The sequence below is a fragment of the Protomyctophum parallelum genome (genome assembly GCF_964188405.1).
Source record: "Protomyctophum parallelum genome assembly, chromosome: 23".
Lineage (NCBI taxonomy): Eukaryota > Metazoa > Chordata > Actinopteri > Myctophiformes > Myctophidae > Protomyctophum > Protomyctophum parallelum.
In genome coordinates this window covers 3,701,808-3,708,312 of record NC_139715.1, presented here as the reverse complement: position 1 = coordinate 3,708,312, position 6,505 = coordinate 3,701,808, and positions in this window count along the sequence as shown.

The window sequence follows — 6,505 nt, the reverse complement described above, 5'->3', positions numbered from 1 at the left end:
GGTGTAAAAATTGTCTGCACATTGGCAACATAATTATTGTCATGGCATGATATCACATCTAATATTGAAATGAATTAGTACTATGGAGATGCAATATTAAACCATGTTGAATGGAATTGAATGGAGCTCATAGTGTAAGAAATTAAATATAACTAGAAACAAAATTTCAAGAAATTTTACTGGGTGCCTGAAGCTCGCCAAGTCTGTGCAGCATTTGAGCCACGGACCACCATTTGATGACATTTAGCCTCTCAGAAGGGTCCATTTGGTTACATGTGAGCCAGGTCTCCCCATTGACTTTCAATGAGGTATTTTGTCTTAGTGCATTGCGCATTACGTTGCCACCAACATTCTAATGCTAACATGCTAACATGCTAATACTAACATGCTAACATGCTAGCATGCTAACATTTTAATGCTAACATGCTAATGCTAACATGATATCATGCTAAAATGCTAACATGTTGCTAACATGCACATGCTAACATGCTAATGCTATCACGCTAACATGCCAACATGCTATCATGCTAACATGCTAACATGATAATGCTAACATGCTAACATGCTAATGCTAGCATGCTAATGCTATCATGCTAACATGCTAACATGCTAATGCTAACATGCTAAAGCTAACATGCTAATGCTAACATGCTAACATGCTAATGCTATCATGCTAACATGCTAACATGCTAATGCTAACATGCTAACATGCTAATACTAACATGCTAATGCTATCATGCTAACATGATAATGCTAACATGCTAATGCTATCAAGCAAACATGCTAATGCTAACATGTTAATGCTATCATGCTAACATGCTAATGCTAACATGCTAACATTCTAATGCTATCATGCTATAATGCTATCATGCTAACATACTAACATGCTAACATGCTAATGCTAACATGCTAATGCTAACATGCTAATGCTAACTTGTTAACATGCTAATGCTAACATGCTAACATGCTAATGCTATCATGCTAACATGCTAACATGATAATGCTAACATGCTAATGCTATCATGCTAACATGCTAATGCTAACATGTTAATGCTAATATGCTAACATGCTAATGCTAACAAGCTAATGCTAACATGCTAATGCTAACATGCTAACATGCTAATGCTAACATGCTAATAGTAACATGCTAATGCTAACATGCTAATGCTATCATGCTAACATGCTAATGCTAACATGCTAATGCTATCATGCTAACATGCTAATGTTATCATGCTAATGCTATCATGCTAACATGCTAATGCTAACATGCTAATGCTATCATGCTAACATGCTAACATGTTAACATGCTAATGCTAACATGCTAATGCTATAATGCTAACATGCTAACATGCTAACATGATAATGCTAACATGCTAATGCTATCATGCTAACATGCTAATGCTAACATGCTAATGCTAATATGCTAACATGCTAACATGTTAACATGCTAATGCTAACATGCTAATGCTATAATGCTAACATGCTAATGCTAACATGCTAATGCTAATATGCTAACATGCTAATAGTAACATGCTAATGCTAACATGCTAACATGCTAATGCTAACATGCTAATAGTAACATGCTAATGCTAACATGCTAACATGCTAATGCTAACATGCTAATGCTATCATGCTAAGATGTCTGAGCTGTAAGGGTCCATTTGGTTTCGTTCAGGGGGGCGGCCCGGTTCCGGCGAGCCGCCCTGCTTCTGAAACGGTCAAGAAATGACAGAGTTACGTGTTTCCCCGATTTTCTCCATTGACTTTCAATGTGTGTGTGTGCGTGCACATGTGTGCATGTGCGTGCATGTGCGTTCGTGTGTGCACGTGTTTGAGAGGTGGTCAACTTGACCTTTAATCATTAACAAAGTATCAATTTCACCTGGGCTAGGGCTAGTCTATGCGAATGCAAACACTATTGAAAGTTAAAACCACACTGACTCAGTGAGAGAACGTATGTCCGAACAAATTGCTCTATCGCAAAAAGTAAACGTCAAATGCGATTTTTGTTTTCGCCGTGAGTGACCCGAGACATTGAGGTACGCCGTGTGCGATCGTGGTATTGGTACGATAAAAAACGTGGTTATGAGAGCGAGTTAAGAAATTGTGTTTGTGATGAAAAAAGTGCTGACTCATTCTGGCATTTAACATGGAGTTGTATGACACATTATGATGGTACACCTGTCGCTTTCAGGGCTGTAGTTCACGTACCGTATGAATCTGGGCTGTGGTTGTGACATTGGGTGAAAGAGGACGAGTGTGGCTACAAAATTACCGAAACCCATGCGTGTAAAGTTAATATTTTGGCCGTGAGGACGATTTGTTCGGAGAATTTCGCTACCGTCTTCACATTGGCTTCTCCCTCTGACCCGCTCTCTCTCTGGCCGTGCGACACTCTATATCGAGATTTTTGCTCAGACCAAACACACTTTGAACTGCGATAGCGGGCAAACCGTGCAACGTATTCGAATTCCGTCTGAACCACAACAAAGTCGATGGCCTCGTGTGCTGTTTGAGGTTTAAATCGTGTTTCTACGTAACAGTATGCCAGAGCAATGTGGCTCCAAAGTAACGTATCGTTTTCAGTTTTTACCCGCGTTTCCCCATTGACTTTGCATGGGGCATTTTTCGCGTCGTTTATTGCGAATTACGTCGGCACGGTAACCCGAAACGGAAAGAAAAGCACAAGCACACCATTCCCGGCCGAGCCGCACGTTTCGATGTATATATTGTGGGGCTTTGGTAAATCGTGCGGCCGGCCATAGACGTCAAAGTTTCGTGTCTTGAGGACGATTATTATTATTACTAGAAACAAAATTTCAAGAAATTTTACTGGGTGCCTGAAGCTCGCCAAGACTGTGCAGCATTTGAGCCACGGACCACCATTTGATTACATTTAGCCTCTCAGAAGGGTCCATATGGTTACATGTGAGCCAGGTCTCCCCATTGACTTTCAATTTATTTATTGCGCATTACGTTGCCACCAACATTCTAATGCTAACATGCTAACATGCTAATGCTAACATGCTAATGCTATCATGCTAATGCTAACATGCTAATGCTATCATGCTAACATGCTAATGCTATCATGCTAACATGCTAATGCTAACATGCTAATGCTATCATGCTAACATGTTAATGCTAACATGCTAACATGCTAATGCTAACATGATATCATGCTAACGCTAACATGCTAATGCTATCATGCTAACATGCTAATGCTAACATGCTAATGATATCATGCTAACATGCTAATGCTAACATGCTAATGCTATCATGCTAACATGCTAATGCTAACATGCTAATGCTAACATGTTAACATGCTAACATGCTAATGCTAATATGCTAACATGCTGATGCTAAGATGTCTGAGCTGTAAGGGTCCATTTGGTTTCGTTCAGGGGGGCGGCCCGGTTCCGGCGAGCCGCCTTGCTTCTGAAACGGTCGAGAAATGACAGAGTTACGTGTTTCCCCGATTTTCTCCATTGACTTTCAATGTGTGTGTGTGCATGCACATGTGTGCATGTGCGTGCATGTGCGTTCGTGTGTGCGCGTGTTTGAGAGGTGGTCAACTTGACCTTGAATCATTAACAAAGTATCAATTTCACCTGGGCTAGGGCTAGTCTATGCGAATGCAAACACTATTGAAAGTTAAAACCACACTGACTCAGTGAGAGAACGTATGTCCGAACAAATTGCTCTATCGCAAAAAGTAAACGTCAAATGCGATTTTTGTTTTCGCCGTGAGTGACCCGAGACATTGAGGTACGCTGTGTGCGATCGTGGTATTGGTACGATAAAAAACGTGGTTATGAGAGCGAGTTAAGAAATTCTGTTTGTGATGAAAAAATTGCTGACTCATTCATGCATTTAACATGGAGTTGTATGACACATTATGATGGTACACCTGTCGCTTTCAGGGCTGTAGTTCACGTACCGTATGAATCTGGGCTGTGGTTGTGACATTGGGTGAAAGAGGACGAGTGTGGCTACAAAATTACCGAAACCCATGCGTGTAAAGTTAATATTTTGGCCGTGATGACGATTTGTTCGGAGAATTTCGCTACAGTCTTCACAATGTCTTGTCCCTCTGACCCGCTCTCTCTCTGGCCGTGCGACACTCTAAATCGAGATTTTTGCTCAGACCACACACACTTTGAAGTGCGGTAGCGGGCAAACCGTGCAACGTATTCGAATTCCGTCTGAACCACAACAAAGTCGATGGCCTCGTGTGCTGTTTGAGGTTTAAATCGTGTTTCTACGTAACATTATGCCAGAGCAATGTGGCTCCAAAGTAACGTGTCGTTTTCTGTTTTTACCCGCGTTTCCCCATTGACTTTGCATGGGGCATTTTTCGCGTCGTTTATTGCGAATTACGTCGGCACGGTAACCCGAAACGGAAAGAAAAGCACAAGCACACCATTCCCGGCCGAGCCGCACGTTTCGATGTATATATTGTGGGGCTTTGGTAAACCGTGCGGCCGGCCATAGACGTCAAAGTTTCGCGTCTTGATTATTTATGCGATTAAGTATTGGTTGCGGATTTCAACCTGTGTTTCTGCCATTGCATGGCAGGCACCCAGAATAATAAAATATAATGTTCTAAATAATCCCTGCTCAAAAAAAAAGTTTTATTGACAAAATTATAATCCATGAATACTTTTTTAATCATTATAAACTTATTTTATTTTGTCTGTTTTACATTGGATAATCATCTTATTGTTTGTTTGTTCTCTCTGTTTTCTTCTGCCTGATGATGTGGAGAACAACAAGTTCCAGAGAATGCCTTGCCTGGCCCACAACATTCAGCTCACACTGAAAGATGGGATGAAGCATGCCAGTGCTGATTCCCTCATAACCAGAGCAAGAACTCTGGTTGCAACTGTGCGGAAATCGTCAATAGCAAATGAAGCAATGGTCAAAAAGTGTGGAAAAACTCTGATCCGCGATTGCAGCACACGCTGGAACAGCACCTTTGACATGCTGAGAAGACTGCTGGAGGTCAAAGCTTACCTAAATTAAGTGCTTGAGGACTTGAGCATGGACACACTTCACAACAGTGATTGGTCTAAAATGGAGAGCCTCGTCAAGCTGCTGGAGCCATTTGCCATCCATACAGACCAGCTTCAGAGTGACAGCCAGTCACTGTCACATGTACTGCCGTGCCTGCTTAACTTTGAGGCACACCTGCTGACAACTACCACGGCAAAGCAGTTAGCTCAGCTGCTGCTGAAGTCTTTAAGACAACGCTTTGCAGGCCTTCTCAGCCCTGACTGCCCACACTTTGATGTGACACCCGCAGCAGCCTGCCTACTAGATCCAAGTGTGTCTGTTGTTCTGCAATCACCAGAGATGGCGCCACTGAGGAGGGCAGCAGAGTCATTTGTGCAGAACCTGGCAACTCAGTACAGCCCAGCTACTGCTTCTCATGATGTTCCCACCATTGCCACTGAAAATGCACCACACCCCGCTCCTACTGTCCTCCAGAAATACCGCTTCCTTGCGTCCCGTCTGGAGGTCAATGCATCCTCGACAAATCAGCCTGAAGAGAGAGTTACCCCCAGCCACGGAAATGAAGAAGTACATTGAGGAAATCAAACAGGGTGTGACTGAGACTCCATTGAAGTTTTGGAGCTCAAAGGAGAAGATTGTATATCCAAAACTTGCACCTGTGGCACTGGATCTTCTTAGTGCCCCTGCCTCACAAGCCTTTGTGGAGCGGATCTTCTCTGTGTGTGGACTGCTCTCATCCGGCTTGAGAAACAGAACAACCACATCTCTGGAGTGTCAACACCACAAGATAAACAAAAAGTTCCTTGACTCTGTGTCAGTCTGACTGAAGTACAGCCATCTCTCTGTTTCGCATGCACACACGCACAGTCGCACACACACACACACACACACACTCACTTACCCAATACTCGATGTATTTAATATAGCTGATTCCTCATGCAGTTCTTCTTCTTGCAAAGACTTTGTTTAAACAGTTTAGACTTTACGGTTTATGTTCTTATGCTCTGTGGAGCGTCGTGTTTTCCTCAAGAGGTTCCTTGACTGTCTCTGACTGAAGTATTTACGGTTTATGTTCTTCTTCTGTTCTGACTGTGTTCTCAGGTACATCTATCCATTTCTCACACACACACACACACACACACACACGCACACACACTTTTGAAAAGCTGTATTCGATATAGCAGTTCTTGTTGCACTTTTATCTGTGTTTTTGTTTGCAATGTTGCACAGTTTATGATTTATGTTCTGACAGTACATGCACTCTTAAGGCTGCTATCTTGTGGAATGTTATACTGTAGTTTAACTTGTGTTGATGGTTGATTGTCCAACAGAGACTGAATATACAGTATATATATATATATATATATATATATATATGGTGTGCTGTGGAGCACACACTGACGTTATAAGAACCTTCCACCACTGCAAACGGTCCTTCAAAACCGCTCTCAAATGGAAAGCTGCAAACGGTCCTTCAAAACCGCTCTCAAAT